At 39.3% G+C, this 21,138-nt stretch overlaps 1 protein-coding gene across 2 annotated transcripts in view; it reads right to left on the reverse strand.

Moving 5' to 3' along the window:
• Window positions 1-21,138, reverse strand: part of FAM135B (family with sequence similarity 135 member B) — a 354,279-nt gene that overhangs the window by 279,576 nt on the left and 53,565 nt on the right. The window contains exon 1 of one of the 2 annotated variants that reach the window (XM_025394242.1): window positions 4,790-4,911. The exons of the other annotated variant lie outside the window; for it this stretch is intronic. The gene's annotated coding sequence lies outside the window, so the exon portion shown is untranslated. Of the gene's footprint in view, window positions 1-4,789; window positions 4,912-21,138 lie in introns of those variants that run through there. 2 annotated transcript variants of the gene reach the window in all.

Genomic DNA, 21,138 nt, shown 5'->3' on the forward strand with positions numbered 1-21,138 from the left:
CCCGGTGGCTAGTTTTTTGTATTTTTTAGTAGAGACGGGGTAAAAATAATAATATTTTTAAATATTATTTTATTAAAATAAAGATATCTCAAAACCATGCAATTACATGGAAATCAAACAATTTGCTCTTGAGTAACTTTTGTGTAAAGAATCAAATTAAGACAGAAATCAATATTTTCAATTGTTCAATTTCAATGTTTTGAAACTAATGAGAGCAAAGATACAACATACTAGAATCTCTGAGATATAGCTAAAGCAGTGTTAGAAAATCAATAGTGCTAAACACCTACATCAACAAATTATAGAAAGATCTCAGATTAACAACCTAACATCACACCTAGAGGAACCAGAAAAATAAGAGCAAATGAACTCCAAAGATGCAGTGAATGATATCAAGATACAAAAATATATACAAAAGATCAACAACCAAAAGCTGATTCTTTGAAAAAGTAAGTAATATTGATAGACTTCTAACTGGACTAATAAAGAAAAAAGGGAGAAAATACACATAATCATAATTAGAAATGCCAAACGTGACACTACCACTGACCCAACAGGAATACAGAAAAAAAAAAAAAAAAACACAACACTCAGTGACTATTATAAACATCTCTATGCATGCAAACTAGAAAACCTACAAGAAATTGATAAAATTCCTGGAAACATAAAATTTCCCAAAAGTGAACCAGGGAGAAATTGAATACCTCAAGAGACTAATAATGCATTCCAAAATTGAATCAATAATAAAAAAAAACTCCAATCATAAAAAGCCCTAGATCAGAGAGATTCACAGCCAAAATCTACCAGATATAGACAGAATAGGTGATACCAAAACTACTGAAATTGTTTCAAAACATCAAGGAGTAGGGCTCCTCTCTAACTCATTCTATGAGGCCAGCATCATTCTATTAATAATACCAAAACTGGGCAGAGACACAATAAAAAAAGAAAACAGTCCACTATCCTTGATGAACATAGATGTAAAAATCCTGCCAGATCAAATCCACTGGCACATCAAAAAGCTAACCAATCAAGATCAGTAGGCTTTTTTTCCTAGGATGCAAAGTTGTTTCAAAATACACAAACCAATAAATGAGATTCATCACATAAACAGAACTAAAAACAAAAAAACACATGATCATCTCAATAGGCACAAAAAAAAGGCTTTCAATGAAATTCAACATCCCTTTATATTAAAAGCCCTAAACAAACTAGGAATTAAAGGAGCATATCTCAAAATAACAAGAGATGTCTATGACAAACCTACAAGTCAACCTAATTCTGAATGGGCAAAAGCTGGTAGCATTCCCCTTGAGCACTGGAACCACACAAGGCTGCCCGATCTCACTGCAACTGTTCAACATAGTACTCAAAGTACTAGCCAGAGCAATAAGGCAAGAGAAAGAAAGAAAAGACATCCAAATAGGGAAAAGGTAAGTCAAACTATCTGTTTTCACAGATGATATGGTTTTGTACCTAGAAAAGCCCATAGTTTCTATATAGAAGCTCTTAGAACTGATACATAATTTCAGTATGGTTTCAAGATACCAAAGTCAATGCACAAAATCAGCATTTCTATACATCATTAATGTCCAAGCTGAGAACCAAACAAAAATGCAATCTCATTCACAATATCCACAAATATAATAAAATACCTAGGAATACGGCTAACCAGAGATATCAAAGAACTCTATAACAAGAATTACAAAACACTGCTGAAAAAAGCCAGAAATGGCACAAACAAATAGAAAAATATTCCATGTTCTGGATAGGAAGAATAAACATTGTTAAAATGTCCATACTGTCCAAAGTAATTTATAGATTCAATGCTATTTTTTACCAAACTACCAATATCATTTTCATAGAATTAGAAAAATTATTCCAAAATTCATATGAAACTGAAAGAGCCTAAATAGCCAAAACAATACTAAACAAAAAGAAAAAAGCTAGAGGCATTACATTACCCAATTGCAAATGATACTACAAGGCTACAGAAACCAAAACAGCATGGTATGTATACAAAAACAGACACATAGACCAATGGAACAGGTTAGAGAACTCAGAAATAAAGCCACATAACTACAACCATTGGATGCTTGACAAAGTCAACAATAACAAGCAATGGAAAAGGACTCCCTATTTAATAAATTGTGCTGGGATAACTGGCTAGCCATAAGCAGAAGATTAAACCTGGACTCCCCCTTTCACCATGCACAAAAAAATCAACACAAAGTGGATTAAAGACTTAAACATAAAACCTGAAATCATAAAAGCCCTAGAAGAAAACCCAGGAAATACCACTCTGGACATAGGCCTTCACAAAGATTTTTTGACAAAGACTCCAAAAGCAATTATAACAAAAACTAAGATAGGCAAGTGGGACCTAACTAAACTAAAAAGCTTCTGCTCAGCAAAGGAAATTATTAATAGATTAAACAGAAAACCTACAGAATTGGAGAGAATATTTGCAAACTACTTTCTAAGAAGTGTCTAATATCTAGAATCTATAAGAAACTTTAACCGGCCAGGCATGGTGGCTCAAGCCTGCAATCCCAGCACTTTGGGAGGCCAAGACGAGCGGATCACCAGGTCAGGAGATCAAGACCACCCTGGCTAACATGGTGAAACCCTGTCTCTACTAAAAAATACAGAAAAAACTAGCCGGGCGAGGTGGCGGGCGCCTGTAGTCCCAGCTACTCAGGAGGCTGAGGCAGGAGAATGGCGTAAACCCAGGAGGCGGAGCTTGCAGTGAGCTGAAATCTGGCCACTGCACTCCAGCCTGGGCGACAGAGCCAGACTCCGTCTCAAAAAAAAAAAAAGAAAAGAAACTTTAACCAACAAGCAAAAACAAAACCCCATTTTTAAAAAGCCAAAGGACATGAACAGACACTTCTCAAAATAAGACATACATACATACATTTCAACTAGCATATGAAAAAAATGCTCAACATCACTAATCACTAGAGAAATTCAAATCAAAACTACAATATCATCTCATACCAGTCAGAATTGCTACAATTAAAAAGTCAAAAAAATAACTGAAAAAGGAAAGTTTATACACTCCTGATGGTAATATAAGTTAGTTCAGTCACTGTAGAAAGCAGTTTGGGTTACAGATTTCTGAAAACAAAACAAAAACAGAAACAAAAACAAAAAGCTACCATTCAACCCAGCAATCCTATTATTGGGTGTATACCCAATTGAATATAAATTGTTCTACCATAAAGATACATACACTCACATGTTCACTGCAGCACTTTTCATAACAGCAAAAAGACGTGCAATTTACATACATATCCATTAACAGTGGACTGGATAAAGAAAATGTGGTAAATATATACCATTGAATACAATGCAGTCATAAAAGAGAACGAAATCATGTTCTTTGCAGCCAACACGGATGCAACTGGAGGCCATTATCCTAAGCAAATTAACACAGGAACAGAAAACCACAGACTACATGTTCTTACTTACAAGTAGGAGTTAAACACTGAGCACACACGTATACCAATAGGGAAACAACAGACACAAGGGCTTACATGAGGGTAGAGAGTGGGAGGAGGGTGAGGACTGAAAATCTACCTCTTGAGTACTATGTTCACTATCTGAGTGATGAAATAATTTGTAAGCCAAACCCAGACAACGGGCAACTTATCTGTGTAACAAATCTGTACTTGTACCCTCTGAACCTAAAATAAAAGGAGAAAAAAAGGCTTCGCTTTCTACTTAGGGAGGAAGACATCTAGATGTGTATATCTTCAATACCTTCTTAGATTGTAGCACAAAGATCTGCACAAATAGGTATCTACTTTAAAATTTACCCTTGAAGTAGTTTCTTTGTGCTAAATGTCAGACTAAGCAATTTCTATGCATTATCTCAATGAATATTTACAATTTCCCAGTGCTCTCCCTGTTTTAACACTAGAAAATTATGTCTCTGTCAGGTTATGGGGTTTGTTCAAGGATCCACAATTAGGAAACAATGACACTAGAATTCAAATTCAGATATGCCTTATCCCAAAACTCTTATCCATTCCACTAGATTTTAGTGCCTCTACTTATTGGATATTTAGTCATTGTCTCAATAAATAAACTGATGGGTGGAATAATATTACGAAAAGTAGGGAAAGCTTTCAGGATTCCATTTTGTCTTTGCTTTCTAAAATTACAAACAGTGACATTTTTTGAACCATCCATCACACTGAATTTTATGAGTATTATTCATTCTTTAGGTTGCTATTCAAAGTTCATTGCTACCATGCATTGCTACCATTTAACCTTTGTAAGGCTCAATGAGCCAGTCAACTCCATTGATTGTCTCTCACTTCAAAATATGTCTGTCACAAATTCATCCCAAAGCTATGCTGGGCCAACCACATGGTCATCCTTATCTTTCACTTAATTTCACTATTCATAATAAGAGCTACCATAATGTATACAAGCATTACATATTTTTAAACTAATAATAATAAAAACTGGCATTGAGTAGGTGTTCACTTGTTGCCATGAACTCTCCTCAGTATTGTATATACATGGATACATTTGATCCTTACAGCGGCCTTTGATGTGGGTAATATTGCTCAGTATCACAGATGGAAAAGACTCAGGGCACTAGCAATCTGACCAAAGTTCAAACAGAGCAAATGAGAAGAAGGACCAGTTCAAACAGAGCAAATGAGAAGCAGGACCAGATCTCAAAGAGCATACCTTTCAGGCCACAAGCATTTGCTTGGAAACATCATGTGTAGTTGGTGAAAAGGTAAATATCATTCTGAGTAAGGCTTCTCACCAATAAGATGCAGTTGCGAAGGGAGTGGGGACAGAACCTCTTTATGTATTCATAAAACTGTCCAGAGAGAAAGTGCCTCTGGCTCTTGAAGGTGTGGTCTCTATAGCGGCCATACCGGAATCGTATTGTTCAGAGCAGCTCCACTCATTGGCTTAAATGAACATTCCATTTGGAATGATTCTAGTGCAATGGAGAAGAAAGAGCATGCTAAGCCTCATTTACCCTCTTCACAGTAGAATGAACACAGACAGGCTTCGCTTTTCATCCTGGCTTCAACTCTTACTCAGTGTAGATACTGTGCTTTCTCCTGAACTTTGGTCAAACAATTGTTGGCCAGGTACTGTCCTAGGTGCTGAAGTCACATAAAAGAATGAGGCTCGGTTTACACTAGAAAAAGTTCACAGGAACTGGAGAATATAAATGTACTATGGGGTTGATCGTGGTGGCTCATGCCTGTAATCTCAGCATTTTGGGAGGCTGAGGTGGGCAGATTACCTGAAGTCAGGAGTTCAAGGCCAGCCGGGCCTATATATATATATATATATATATGTATATAAAAATATGTTTTTATATGTGTGTGTGTGTGTATAGTGCTAAGCACAGCCAGAAAAAAATCTAAGCCTCAAGCTGTACATCAAAATATTGTACCAAGGAAGCCTACATCAAACTTCATTTGTAATCTGGTAAGTGCAAATTAACATCACAATATGGCACTTCACACTGACCAGAATGGCTAAAATAAAAAAGCAGAGATTACCAAGTGTGGATGTGGATGTGAAGTGACTGAAATTTTCGTATATTGCTGGAGTAAGTGCAAATTGGTATGGCTACTCTGGAAAACTATTTAGCAGTATTTACTAAAACTAAGCACACATGTACCCTATTACACAACTGTGTCATTCTTAGTAATATATTCAATTATATATGTGTGTGTGTATAATATATGTACACATATATAATGTGTATTTTATATATACATTAAAAGATATGTATGAGAATGCTATTATCATTTTTATAATCTAATGCTATAATTTATACAAATCTCATTAGAAGGGGTAATTGAATTGTGGTATAGTCAAACTTTAAAACACTTCATGGCAAAGAGAATAAAATACTATTCTATTAAGACAGGATTAAGATACTATTATTCTATTAAGAATCTATTAAGAGTAGACCTGGCCGGGCGCGGTGGCTCAAGCCTGTAATCCCAGCACTTTGGGAGGCCGAGATGGGCGGATCACGAGGTCAGGAGATCGAGACCATCCTGGCTAACACGGTGAAACCCCATCTCTACTAAGAAATACAAAAAATAGCCGGGCGAGGTGGCAGCGCCTGTAGTCCCAGCTACTCGGGAGGCTGAGGCCGGAGAATGGCGTGAACCTGGGAGGCGGAGCTTGCAGTGAGCTGAGATCCGGCCACTGCACTCCAGCCTGGGCTACAGAGCAAGACTCCGTCTCAAAAAAAAAAAAAAAAAAAAAAAAAAAAAAAAGAGTAGACCTAAACACAGATACCTTGACCTATGAGACAAGAATTATGATATCTACCTTTTAAAATATTTAAAAATGTCTTACATGGCACTGAATTTTGAGATATGGCTTTTAACTTGATTTCTCCAAAAATTCCTATTTTTCATCCTGAAATGCAAACTACCTTCCCAAGATACAAATGAAGTTTTCTGAACTTTGACTTATGAGACAAGAATTATGATATAATAGAATAAAATACTATTCTATATGGCAATTTGGATTAATTGCATAATAATGTTTGAGCAAAAGAAGCCAAACACAAAAAATATACATTGTCTGATCCTGTTTGTATAAACTGTTCAAAACTGGTCAAAACTAACCTATGGTATTATAAGTCTGGATTGTAAATACCTTTGGTAGTGGGGAAGAGGGAGTGATTATGTGTAGACAGGAACAAAAGGGAGTTTTGGGGGTGTAGGTGATATTCTGTTTCTTGATGTGGGTGCTAGTTAAACTGAATCTTTGAGTCGGGAGAAATTCATCAAGATTATATATATCTATATATATACACACACACACACACACATATATATGCATTCTACAAATATAAATATGCATTCTACAAATGTATATTTTAATAAAATACTTAAAAGTTTCTTACATGGCACTGAATTTTGAGACATGGCTTTTAAATTGATTTCTCCAAAATTTCCTATTTTTTATCCCAAAACAAAAACTATCATTCAAAAATATAAGTTTTCTGAACCTTGACCTATGAGACGAGAATTATGACATCCACTTTCTCCAAGTGAAAGTGAGAATTAAATTTGAAAACTTAACACTGCAACAACTTACCAGCATAATAAATACTTGTAATGGGTGAGTGAGTGAGTAAACGTGTCCTATAAATGCTATTACATTAAGGTTAGGCCACTACATTGTTTAGAAAACCACGTAGCAGCAGTTACTAAGAGTAGATCTAAACACATTACATAACGTAGCTATGCCAATCGAGCCCTAGAATGTACAATAAATTGTACATTGTTGTTGAAATCGATGTAACATCATTCCCTGATCATTTTCCATATTTTAATTTACATTGCCTCTACTTCATTGACACATCTTTTATTCTTTTTTTTTTTTTTTTTTTTTTTTTGAGATGGAGTCTCGCTCTGTCGCCCAGGCTGGAGCACGGTGGTGCGATCTCGGCTCACTGCAAGCTCCGCCTCCCGGGTTCACGCCATTCTCCTGCCTCAGCCTCCTGAGTAGCTGCGACTACAGGCGCCCGCCACCTCGCCCGGCTCATTTTGTTTTGTATTTTTTAGTAGAGAGGGGGTTTCACAGTGTTAGCCAGGATGGTCTCGATCTCCTGACCTCGTGATCCACCCGTCTCGGCCTCCCAAAGTGCTAGGATTACAGGCTTGAGCCACCACATTGGCCACATCTTTTATTCTTGCCATAACAAACGTCCTACTCATCCCAAACATGCCCCATGGATTTCTCCACCTGGTCTCAAGCCAGACAGTTCCATCGTCTCAGAATTCTCATCCACCAACCTGTGCAAAGGGTACCTATTTCTTCAAAGTCCTCTCCCTCTTTTTAACTCCCATGATACTTTGCTGCCTACTTCTTCAATAGCAATAACAGCACCACGATCATAATAGGCTTCCATTAGTTGGGTGTCAAGCTTTGGGCTAAATGTTTTATGTTAATTTATAATCCAATCATCCCCTGGAATAGTACTGATAGTCTGTTGATATTTTTAACATAAAAAAAAATAAAATAAATTAACAGGAACTATGGGAACTGGGCATTGTCTCCCATTTTTTAAATAAGAAAACAAAGTCTCCCATTGACTAAGTAATACATAGATCTATCCTACACAATTAGGGCCTAGAGGACTTGGGATTCAAAACCACAGCTAGCAGAGTCCAATGCCCAAACTATCTTAGCTAGTAATTGGCTACTGAAATTATGAACTTTCAGAATGATAGATCCAGACATCAGGCTGTCTCTGCTTGCAACATAATTGTGATTTCTTTATTTACAGTGGGGTACTGAGGCAGAGATTTATTTCAGTGCCCAGGCCATTGTCTCATATCTTGTGTAAGAGAGGAATCATAAAATTGGAGTCATGATTCTGGAAAGTGTCATCTGCAGCTGTCAAATAATCTACCTGCGTTACTTTGTCTGTTGCTAAGAGGACAAAGAGTATTCTCCTCAATTTGCAGGTGTGCTAACTGTAGCACAGAGAGGTCAAGCAATGCACTCAAGGTCACACAGTAGCACAGAGAGGTCAAGCAATGCACTCAAGGTCACACAGCTAATGGTTGCAGGAAGCAAACTTAGAACCCACTGTTTCTTGATACTTCTATGCCAGGCTCCCTCTACCACAAAAGCTACCTCCTTAAAGATCCACATGTTCATGAGTCTTAGTAGGGATTCCTGCCAATCCATAACAAAGGGCTAATGAGGTCCCACTTTCCTTTTAAACTGTCATTATTTTTAGACTTACTTTTGTTTCTGCTGTTTTGGATGCAGGCTTCTATTCATACCTCGAAATTTAATTTGAGTATCTCATTCTCTGGGGAGTCTTATCAGATCATTTACTCCTCTATTTCATTCCACAAACTGCCCCCGAGGGCCTACTATGTAGGAGGCAGTGGCCAACATACTGGGGATTCAATGGTGAATAAAAAGTCATACTCCCTGTTCTTCAGAGCTTACCTTTCTTAGTGTAGGAGAGGGGGAGGGCTCAAATGCATCACTCTCAAATGCAATTTCCAATTGTGGTAAATGCTATGAACAAAAAATATGGGTATCTTTAAAAGAGTATAGTGGAACACTGGATCTAGTTAGAGAGGTCTGGGAATGTTTCCTATTCCTTTGGTAGAATTAAGTAACCTGGCACTATTTGTACCTCTGCGCTTACCCTCACTTCGTTGTAATTTATTTTCCTGCAGTCTATGAGTAACACAAGTACAGGACCATGTCCTAGTCACACCTTGAGCCCATGTCCTAGAAAACTTGCATGGTATATTATAGGTAGTTAATAGCTCTCCTCTGAATTGGCTTTTATTATCATCACTATTATTGCTGCTATCCTTGTGGCTACCACCATTGTTGGAGAAAAAATGTGGGACGTGTCTGAATCCAAGTCCCATGTGATGAACTCTATTTTAACTGCACCTTTTTGGCACGTAAAGGAAGCACACAACAATTTGTTGATGACAAAAGAAATGAGAAAGCTGACTAACTCCAACTGCTTCTCTGAAATGCTAATTTGCTTTCAGAGTCTCTGCTCTGGTTCCTTTATAGCAATTTTACAAGCTTGTAGCAAGGACAGCTTTCTGTTAATGACTACTTGCAAATCCAGTATGATGACTGTGTTTTGTCTTAAGCTGGGTTAAAACACTAGCTTACAAATAGAACAGCAGAGGCAGAGACGTTGGCAGCCAGTCCAGAGCAGAGATCAAAGGCGCTATCCTGGCAACAGAGATTTGCTCTTAGGTACTTTAAAAATTAGAACTATGTTTTCTTTTTTTTTTTTTTTTAACATCCAGAAGGCCCTTTTCAGAAATGCTCTCCAACTACCAAACTGGTGAAAGAAACTGACTGAGGCCTGAGAAGATAAATTCTAAGTCATACAGTCATACAGCAAGATAGGGTGAAAATGGGTTTTAGGCCCTATCTCTGTTGGTTTTGTTTTATGCAAAACTCTTTCTACTATGCCCAGTTTCTTTAATAGCATGCCAGAAATATGAAATTTCAGCCAAGGCAGCACTTTCTAAAGAAGAAGGGCTACAGTGACTGCAAATTTCATGTAAAATTTTCACACGGTACTCCATTCCTTCACCACCTTCCCAGTTCTATCTTCTCCCGACCCTTCAGGAAGTTTACTCTGCAAGAAACGGCTGCTGCTTCATAAACACCTCACTGTGCTCATGCTGTTCCCCACTTCCATCTGTACTGATAACAATAGTCACTATTGATCACCTGTCACGTGCCACACCCAGTAAGATGCTTGGTATATGCTTCTTCCGAAGCTCAGAAGAACACTGCAAGGACATTTAGAATGTATTTTTAGTATACTTGCATAAAATCATCCTGAAACTCAGTGGCTTAAAGTAACAACGATTTTGTTTGCTCCCAATTCTATGGATCAGGTATTTAAGCAGAACTCAGACGGGAACCTCCACATCCAGCCTGGGAGCTCTCATCTGAAGCTGGGATGTGCTTCACTGAACACAGCCTCTCTCTGCTGCTGGACAGGTGCTGGCCTCCAAGAGGATACATTCCACAAGGTGATGGTGGAAGTTGTGAATCTCGTAAGGCTCAAACTTGAGGAAGGAAAACAGGATCACTTCTTCCACATTCTATTTTTTAAGCCAGGTGACAGAGTTGGCCTGAGTTCAAGGACAGGGGAAGAAAGACCCTGCCTCCCAGTGGGGCTGTGATAAAGTCAACTTGTAAAAGAGCAATTGGGATAAGACAGGAAATATTATTAAAGGCATCTTTGGGCATAAAATCTACCAGAAGATAGTAATTAAGAAACTGTACTTTGGAGTCAAACATTTCAGCTCTGCCATCAGCTGTGTGTCCATGGATAGGTTATTTCACCTCTGAGGCTCAGTTTCCTCATCCCTAAAATGGGGATAACACCATAAAATTTCCCAAAGGAATAAATAATGTATAAAATGAGCTTAATGTCATGCCAACACAGAGTAAGCCTCTATACACAGTTGCTATTAATCTAAGGATACTTTTAAGAGTGAAATCTGCCTTTTACATAGAGACAACAGATATACACCAGAATTTATGTTCACCTCCAGCTAACATTATCATTAACCACTGAAAATGGGGAAAATCAAACTAAAACTGAAACTGAAAGAGATTAATTAGCTTGTCCACATTCACTAACTCACTCACACTTACACACTAATGAAACTTCTCTTATGTGCCAGGCAACAGAAAACATGCCCCTGCCATCTTAGGACTTGTGCTCCAGTGACAGAGAGACTGAACTACCAAACAAGTAAATAATTTATCATAATATGCCTCTTAATTAAATGAATCAGGGTAAAGAAAGAGAGAATACATTAGTGGACATGGTTTCACCTGAAAGAACGAAATAATGCTGATTCAAATGACTTAAACCACTGGTCCACAAACTGGCCCATAGACCTAGCCTGACACCTGCTTTTGTAAATAAAGTTTCATTGGAACACAACTACACCCATTTATTTACATATACTTTATGGTTGCTTTCATGCGACAATTGCATCTTCAAGTACTTCCAACAGATCGCATGGCCTGCAAAGCTTAAAATATTTCCTATCTAGCCTTTAACAGAGAACATTTTCCTATCTCTGTTTTACACCATAGAGAAATGTATTATCCCCCATAACTGAAGATTTTAAGGAAGACAATGTCATATCCTGAATCATTGCTGTCATGAGGGACTCAGGATCCTCACATCTTTCCATTCTGTGGCCTTCAGGCCACAGCTTCATGCAAGACTGGGTCCCTTTAGGTTTGTAAGATGGATTACAGATATTCCAGACAGAGAATCAAGACAAGAAGAGAGCATCCTCCAGAGACAAGGCCACTCCTAAGAATGCCTCTCTTGGGAGGAAAATAAAATCATTCCTAGAGGCACCCAAAGACACCGAACAATGCCCCATCAGACTTCATTGGCCAGAAGTGTGTCATATGTCCTCCCATAAACAAGCCACTGGGCAGGGAAGGAGACCAGCCTAATTGGCTAATACCCATCAGAACGATCCCTGGGGATGGGTGTAAGCTCCTTCTCCCCTAAATTGTGTTGAGGAGGGATACATGTATAGACAAAGTTGGCACAAAAGAGGAGAGGCTACTGGACCCAAACAGTGTCTGATAGGAAAGTGGTCGTAGTCAGCATAAAGGAAAAATGTTCCTTTATAAAACGTGTTCAGAGAAGGAATCTCACAGGATATGATGCCTGAATGTAGCCCTGAATGATAAGAAGGAACAGGCCTTAGGTTCTATGAAAGAGCTTCCCAGATAGGGGGAGACTTGCTGGTAAGGCGCAAGACTGGTATTCAAATTCCTACACTTTGGATCCAAAGCTTGCACAGTCTCCACTACTCCAAGCTGTCGCTGAAACTGCACCTGTTCCCAAACAACAGTCTCTAATATCATGGTCTTCTGGGCAGTCTTTGACCATGTCCTCCAAACCAGACGTGTCATCTTACCCATCTTGGTACTTTTCTCCTTCTGTTTGATATAAGTGGAGAGAGTTATACAGGTTATTTTGCCCTAAGCAGGTTATCCACATCCCTAAAATAGGGATAGCATCAGTAGCATCAAGTACCTCTCATGTAATCATCACTAACAGAAGATAAGAGAGCAAAATCTAACTGGTAGATATTTTGCTCTTTCATCTTCTATTAGCATAGGAATTCCTTAAGGTCAATGACCATGGCTGGTTCTGATCCACATGTACCATGACAACACCTAACACAGAGTGAACATACAGTACATTCTTGATGAATATACATCAAATTAGACACAGTAGTATAGATCTGTGGCTCAGCTTGATTCAATGTGTTGCGGGTGACAGGGCCCCAGAAAACCTGAATATTTGTAAAACAGTCCAGCTACCCAACCAAAAGGCACACAGGAAGGAATGACAATGGAACACTGTCCATCCAAAATCTGTTCCCAGAGGACTGATGGGAAAAATATAAAGTCAGACAGAACAATGAGGCGAGAGGCAGGAGAACAGTCCACTGTATACAGATAGCAAAGGGTGGAGGACACAGGTGGAGGGCCTAGAAAGTCATAATAAAATTAGATCTGACTTTTTCCAGCAATGAAGAGTCACTGAAAAGAAAACAAGATTTACTGATTACTCGTTATATTTCAGGAACTGTTAAGGTATTTTATATATACCTTTAATCTTCATTTAAAAAGATTATTAAGGCTGGGTACAGTGGCTCATGCCTGTAATCCCAGCACTTTGGGAGGCCGAGAAGGGCAGATCACTTGAGGTCAGGAGTTCAAGACCAGCCTGACCAACATGGTGAAACCCCGTCTCTACTAAAAAAACAAAAATTAGCCAGATGTGATGGTACATGCCTGTAGTCCTAGCTACTCAGGAGGCTGAGGCAGAAGGATCACTTAAACCCAGAAGGCAGAGGTTGCAGTGAGCAGAGATCATGCCACTGCCCTCCAGCCTGGGTGACAGAGCAAGACTCTGTCTCAATAAATAAATAAATAAAATAATTTTAAAAGATTATTAAATAAATCTCTATTTAGTAATCTCTATTTCATAGGTGATGAAATTCATGCTCAGGAAGGTCAAGTGGCTGAGGGTCACATGGTGAGATGACAGATCTAGGATTCTATCCAAATCTCTTTGATATTCAAGTTTATGACTTGTTTTCTCAGCCACATAGTTGACCTCTGACCAATGATTTAAGAAGCTCAACCCAGTAAGAAGAGAGAGAGAATGGGTTTGCTGGCGAGGGAGAGAAATCGGAGGTTGGGACATTAGTTAAAAGCTGTGGCAATAGCGCAGGACAGAGAGGGTGAAGTCTGGCTCTGAGCATCATTATTAGAAATCAACCACACATAGAAACTAAGTGGATGAAGAGAAGGGAGCAGCTGCAGAAGACACAAATGCATCCACCTTGGGGAGACGTACTCTGGGAAAAACAAGCGTTTCTGCTTATGCCACTATTACTAAATAAAAGCAGCATTGACATTGCCCTTGGGATTCTTGCTGTAACTCTGGGCACACATTCTAAGCTTAGACAAGCTTTAGTCACAAGGACAAAATATTATTAGTTTAGCTGTGTTTTAGCTCCAGTTTTCTCTATGAATCATGTGTGCATGAATCATAATCACCACTCTTCATATTTTAGAAGCAGATGTATAATTTTTCTTACCCAAGAAAAAAATCAATTGCTGTCTAAATAAGAATCTAATGTTGTTTCTGAATCTCTTTGATTTATTCAATTCTGAGCCTTCATATTCTTTGGGAGTGAGAATAATCAGGAAAGACTAAAAGAAGAAGGTGACAAGGTGACACACACTGAGCATTTGCTCTGTCCATGACTGCTCTCCACTTTTCAAAGTCAAGGTAGGTGTAAGTGTTCCCATTATTTTATAGATGAGGAACCTGAGGCTCATATAAGCAATTTATTGGCTTAGGATCACACAGCTAGTAAGCACCAGAAGCTAGGATTTCAATTAAAGAGTGTCAGACACCAAAGTATATGCTTCCAATGACCCTTCCCCAGCTTACCTAGCTACAGTGTAAAAATATGGTATTAGGCCAACTGACTGCATGTTACAGTTCTCTTTGGAGATGACCTTCAAAGTTCCTCCCAAGATGGCCTTGTCATTTGTTGTTTACTGTCATCTTAGGACACTTCATTAACAGTGGAAAGCTACTTACCTCTGAATACGTTCACTATGAAATGGGGATCCCAATCCCACCAGCTTCTTACGGTTGACATGAAGTACACCGCTCAAGTAGGTGGGTGTACATGCCAGTATTGTGTCACTAATAACAGTGACACCAGTCAGACTGGACACCTCTCAGGTCCAGGACATGATCATATAATGCCCTGAGCATTTCTACCCTCCTGCTACTTATCACAAGTTTCCTCTGGCACATTACCTGCTCCACTATCAGACAATGTAAATATTTTCAATCTTGCAAGTGTGGCTGAAGCCACATGCCAGCCAGGCGCGGTGGCTCGCGCCTGTAATCCCAGCACTTTGAGAGGCCGAGAAGGGTGGATCACGAGGTCAGGAGTTCATGGCCAAGATGGTGAAACCCTGTCTCTACTAAAAATACAAAAAATTAGCCAGGCGTGGTGGCAGGCACCTGTAATCCCAGCTCCTCGGGAGGCTGAGGCAGAGAATTACTTGAACCTGGGAGGCAGAGATTGCATTGAGCTGAGATAACGCCATTGTACTCCAGCCTGGGTGACAGAGTGAGACTCTGTCTCAAAAAAAAAAAAAAAAAAAAGAAGGAAAAAAAAGAAGCCACATGCCAAGCTTCATGATGATGTCTCAATGCACCTCATCTCATTGATGCCCCCAGTGGTGAAGCTTGGAGTGTTATCCTCAAGTTACTGATGTGAAAGCTGAAGTTCTGAATGTTGACATGTCCACAGGGGTACTGCTTTATGATGTAGTATCCTTGCTGTATTTAAATGCAATAAGAGCACTAATGTATTGAATTATATTACTTATTAGAATGCAATAATATTACTAATATTATTTATCAAATACAACAGCAATATCTATAAGTAGTTTATGTATAGTTTTAGAACTGTTTGTGTACTTTCAATTATATTATCTCATCAGGCCCCAATATTCCCTAAAATTTAGGTCTACAATAAATATTGCTTTAAAAAACACATACAAATGAATCAACACACATATCTGAAGGTCACAAATTGCCCTCTGGTCTGCTCTCAAAATTATCTTTCTAAATTGCAGTTATTATCCTATCACCCTTTTGTTTAAACATTGTAGGGGAGATTTCAGATCTGATTTATCAATAGAACTGAAGCAATTCCAATCATGATTCAAGACTAGGGATCTGGATTTAGCAGATATTTCAAAACCACCTTGTTCTCATTGTCTTTTTGATCAGGGCTATTTCAGCTTTCTACCATCCTGCCTTTCCTGACCTTCAGACTATACTATCTGTGACAGCCTACATGCTCCACTGGGTCTCATGTCATAGTAACAGTGTCGTAGAAGAGGTGGAGAGGTGGAGACTAGATCCTTCACTTTTATTCACTGTGAAATACGGGGAATGTGCAATTTAATGCTTATCTTACATGTGATAACTGGGCATTGGGAAGGGCAAAAAAGGGGCTAAGCAAATGCTAAAACAATGAGAGAACCTGGATCTGCAAGAGAAGATGTTCTCTGGGAAGAACTCAGCAAGATCAATGGACATAAATTGCTGAAAAAAATCACACTTATATGGTCACTTCTTCCATTTATCTGGAAAATACCCCTGAGCAGTTTTTTTTAATGCAATGCACAGCGTCACAGTGATATGAGAGAGTGACAATCATGTGATATAGAAAGGTGGCTTACTCTACAGAAGTATTTGTAGAAATGTATTCATTCATGCTGGACAGCAGGGATCAAAGTGTCTGCTTATTTTGCCAGTGAACACCAGGCCCTGAGTCCAGCGTTCTGTGAAATGCAATGACAGGCTAGTCTGTGTTTCCACAGACCTCCTCCCACAATCAAAGACTCTAAGGCATGAGTTTGCAACCATGTGTTCACATTGAACAGAAAATCTTTACACAGCATGTCAACATAGGTGGGCATATTTGATTCCGACTGATTTAGCCATCAAGTCTGATTAGAATGTGACTTTCCAAACAGTGTGAGCATAGCAGGAAGAGGTCTTGAAGTTAAATGAGCTGGTGACATTTTGTAAGGGCCAAGCAACCTTCAGAAAATCCTTTAATATGTCTGATTCTTAATTTCTGGTTCTGTACAATGAAGTTGAGAACTTGCCACATAGAGCTGTTGTGAGAATAAAATTTGTTGACATATTTACTATAGTGTCTTCTCATATTCTCAGAGGCTGGAGATTTCCTTGCCTTTGCCCCTTGGACCTTGGAGTGCTGCAGATCAAAATTGATAAACAGGATGGCATAAATAAGGAGAATAAAGTCCAAATGCCATGGCTTGTTTTTAAGGCCCCCTGTGCTCTGACCTCCTCCAACAGTGTTACTTCCTCTCCTCTCACTGCCATTACTGAACTCCCATTTCAAGTTAGCAGCTTCTCTTAATGACAGGAATATGTTATATTCCTCAGGAGTTTAGAAATAGAGAAGAACTAAGTAATAACGTTTGGTAATGATATTGGTAGAGAAGAAGAATATAGACACAGCAATCAAACAAACATGGGTTAAAACCCCAGCTCTGTGATATAGTTAGGCTTTGTGTCCCTACCCAGAACTCATCTTGAATTAGAATCCCCCTAATCCCCATGTGTCATGGAAGGGACCTGGTGGGAGGTAACTGAATCATGGGGGCAATTACTCTCATGCTGTTCTTGTGCTAATGAGTGAGTTCTCATGGGAACTGATGGTTTTCTAAGGGGTTCTTCCCCCTTCACTTGGCACTTCTTCCTGCCACCTTGTGAAGATGGTGCCTTGCTTCTCCTTCCCCTTATGTCATGATTGTAAGTTTCCTGAGGCCTCCCCAGCCATGCTGAACTATGAGTCAATTAAATTTATTTTCTTTATAAATTATCCCATCTCAGGCAGTTCTTTATAGCAGTGTGAATACAGACTAATACACTCTGCCATTTCCTAGCTGCAGGACCTATGACAAGTGGCTCAGCTGCTTTCGCACTGAGTGTCCAGGGCTGTAAAATGATGATAAATCCTACCTTACAGGAGCATAAAGCAAAGATAAGACCTACTTTACAGTGGCATTGTGAGAATGCAACACACTACCACAAACCAAGTGCCAGGCATAATGCATGGCTTACTGCAGCCATTCAGTAAATCATAGCACAAATATTAGAATACCAGAATTCAGGAATCACTACATTATTGTCATTATATTTCTGAAGGGCAATGAAATTTGGCAGCATGGTTGGTGTGCTAATGCTGAAATCACCTGTTCTCAGAACATCTCTATTTGATTAGTCAAAGAAGTTATTTGTGCTTCAATTCACTCACCTGTAAAAACACCCGAAAGTACAAAAACAGTCACCTTCTTTGTCTCGGAAACCTGCTCATTTTAATTAACCTAAAAGGTTTCTAGCAATTCATGTTTGTAAAGCACTTTGACATGCTAAGAATAAGAGGCAATTTAAATGCAAAATTTTATTATAACAGCTTTTTAAAAAATAATTATTACTCAAGGGGCTCTCAAGCAAGAAGGAGCTCCTAGAATTCCACACCTCTTATCTAGGAGAAGGTGCCGGGTGGCTATTGAAGAGCCATGTCTCAAGTACTCCCTGAGAGTTCCTGGAACTCTGCTTCCTTAGCAAAAATAATGTGGGGCAGAGTCAAAATATATAATAAAAGGTAGTAAAAAGAGTGATAATATAAGTGTCTTCAAATACCAGCTAAATCTTGATTGCTGCTACATCTACAAATCAAATTTGAATTGCACTTCTGAGCTCTGTCAAAGAAAAAACAGAGCTAGACAGTAGTTAAAGCGGTAAAAACAGACTCTATTCTGGATTATTGAAACAGGAGAAGAGATGCCTCAATATAAAACTGGGTTCAGTTTTGAATACAGCACAAGTAAGGGGAAATATATAACCAAGGAGCAGGAGAGGGATCAGGGGATGGAAAACAACTAAGAGAAAACATTAGAAGGAAAATGATTCTGGCAAAACCCACTGAACTGGATTCTTGCCAAAGACAGGCCAGGATGATCAGACGTCACCTGGGGATGATGCCTGGCACAGCAGTCCCAACCAGACTCTGGCCCAGCCATTTAACAGTATGTAGCAAGGACTAAAACCAGGTTTCCTGGGGACTGCATTTTACTCCTCAACATCTCCTGCCTTTCAATGGGATGATCTTCTTGACCTAAAATTGCCATGGCAACCTTGTGGGTGGGGTGGAAGAGGTCACTATACAAACAGGTTATCAGTGACAGATGTGGCTTCTGTTCCATAATTGGTACCTGAAAAAACAAGTGGGTCATCACATTAGCTTGACTCAGGACATCTCTCACCAGGCTATTAGCCTTTAGAAAACACAGAGCTCAATTAACTTTTATGGAAATTGGATTATTTCCTGCCCATTTGAAGGCCTTCATTTATCCACTAGGAGCTGTACAAGACAAAGGATCTGGTGAGTACATCCCCGAAAATCTTTGAGGAGGCTCCAGCACAAAGATAATATTCTTCTAGGTTACAAAGAACCTGCATGTAAATTACCAATTATCATTTCATAATGGCCCTGTGTGGTCAGTATGAGAGAATCATAGCACATAGGACAATAAATGAGGTTCAAGATTAAGCAACTAATCACATATGTCATTATTAGGTATGAGTTCAGACCTGCCTGATCCCAAATCCTATGCTCATTCCACTACACCATGTGACCTCAGTGGTTCTCGTGGATTACAAACACCAGACTCATCTTCAAACTCCAAGGTACAGCTTCACAGGCTGACCACATAACGTCAGAGGAGGACATGACCTAGGGGGAGGGAACATGTCAACCTGGGTTTCCCTTTGACTGGAGTAGTCAAGGGATACTCCAGTCTCTGTGAATGGGGATGATGCATTAACATTAACAAAAAGGGAAAGAACTTTCTACTGTAGTGCCAGAACTTTCCACTGTTACTGTGTGCCAGAAGCTCTCCCAGGTGCTTCACAGCTGCTCTCTAATTTAATCTTAACCCCCCTGCTTGGGATGTATTATTGTGTCTCATGTTACAACGAAAGACATTGGTGCTTAGAAAGTTTGATTGTCAAACGCTAAAACGTGAGCAGAAAAGGCAGACCTGAAATTTGGAACCAGTTCTTGGCTACAGTGCTTTGTAAACTTTGGCCAAGTGCTTTCCATCACTCCAGGCACTTCTAAAGTAATTCAATAGATAACTGAAGCAGTCATGGTTCCTGAGATGCCAACAATAATGCAGGCTTACCTGTGCAAGAAGGGACCCACTGGAGAGCTGGAGTGCAGGTGCGAGGATCATAGGGAAGATAGTGTGGTGAACCAGGCTAAGAACTAAGAGCTATCAGGGTGTTCTTGACAGTCTCATCAGTCAGAACTTGACACGCTCACCAGGTTCCCACCACTGGGCTGCAGGAACTATAATGTTTTCTTCTGTGTTGACTCATCTTAGTTAAGACTTAAAGTTCCAGGTGAGAGATGCCTTCCTGGCCATATTTAGATAATCAGCCCAGCTTTCGGCTATGCTCTTGCAAACAAATGTCTCAGGAACCCTTAAGCCACCCCAGAAGAGGGCGTATTTCTGGGTTTACTTTCAACCAAGAGCACACATTCAAGAGGCAATTCATCTAGAGGAAAGTCTGGGTACTATTAGGAGGGAGAAATGGGTGCAAGATAGTGACAAATATCTAGGACAAAAGTAAAATATGGTCTTTATATTTAACAGATAATATATATAAAGTCCAAAAAAGGTAAAATTAGAATTAGTTAAATATCTGTAACAATACACAGGAAATTATTGATGAACTGCATTGTCTAAATCATATCTTAACAAAATCATCATCACTGTCATCACCAAAATCATCATCATTGCTATCATTACAAGATAATATAAATCAGTTCCAGAGCCAGACCACAAACCTACGTTACTGGACACCTTACCCAATACTCTTTTGAGATGAGACATTTTAGAGGTGTCTCTCACAGAGTATAGATGGGAACCATCTTTAGAAAGGCAAGATCAATTTAAAATCTATGACATTTCTGAGATATACTCATACTGTAGGCTTCATCTAATAGATTGAAAAAGTGGCTATGATATTTCAGGACATGTAACTCAAGAGGTAGAGCCAATTTCCAGGCCCCTTGGTCTGGGTGGTAACTGAATATGCAGAAGTGAAACTGTGTGAGTTCCTGAGCCTTCTACCTTGCTATTTTGGAGTGTTTCTGCCACTACCTAACAAAGCCGATACTAGAATATTGAAAACAGACCTTAAAGAAAGAGAGGAACAGTTAGCACCTGCACCAAGACCCCACACATGTGAGTGAAGCCATCGTAGACCCTCCAGCCTCAGTGGAGGAAGTGCTCACTCTGGCAAGTGCTTTGGATGACCCAGTGGCTGCTGCATGTAGCTACAATGTTAATGATGAATACAAGGATGCTGGGATGGATGCTTTTTACAGCACTGGAGAGATAACAGAG

The sequence above is a fragment of the Theropithecus gelada genome, chromosome 8 (genome assembly GCF_003255815.1).
Source record: "Theropithecus gelada isolate Dixy chromosome 8, Tgel_1.0, whole genome shotgun sequence".
In the NCBI taxonomy this organism is placed as follows: Eukaryota; Metazoa; Chordata; class Mammalia; order Primates; family Cercopithecidae; genus Theropithecus; species Theropithecus gelada.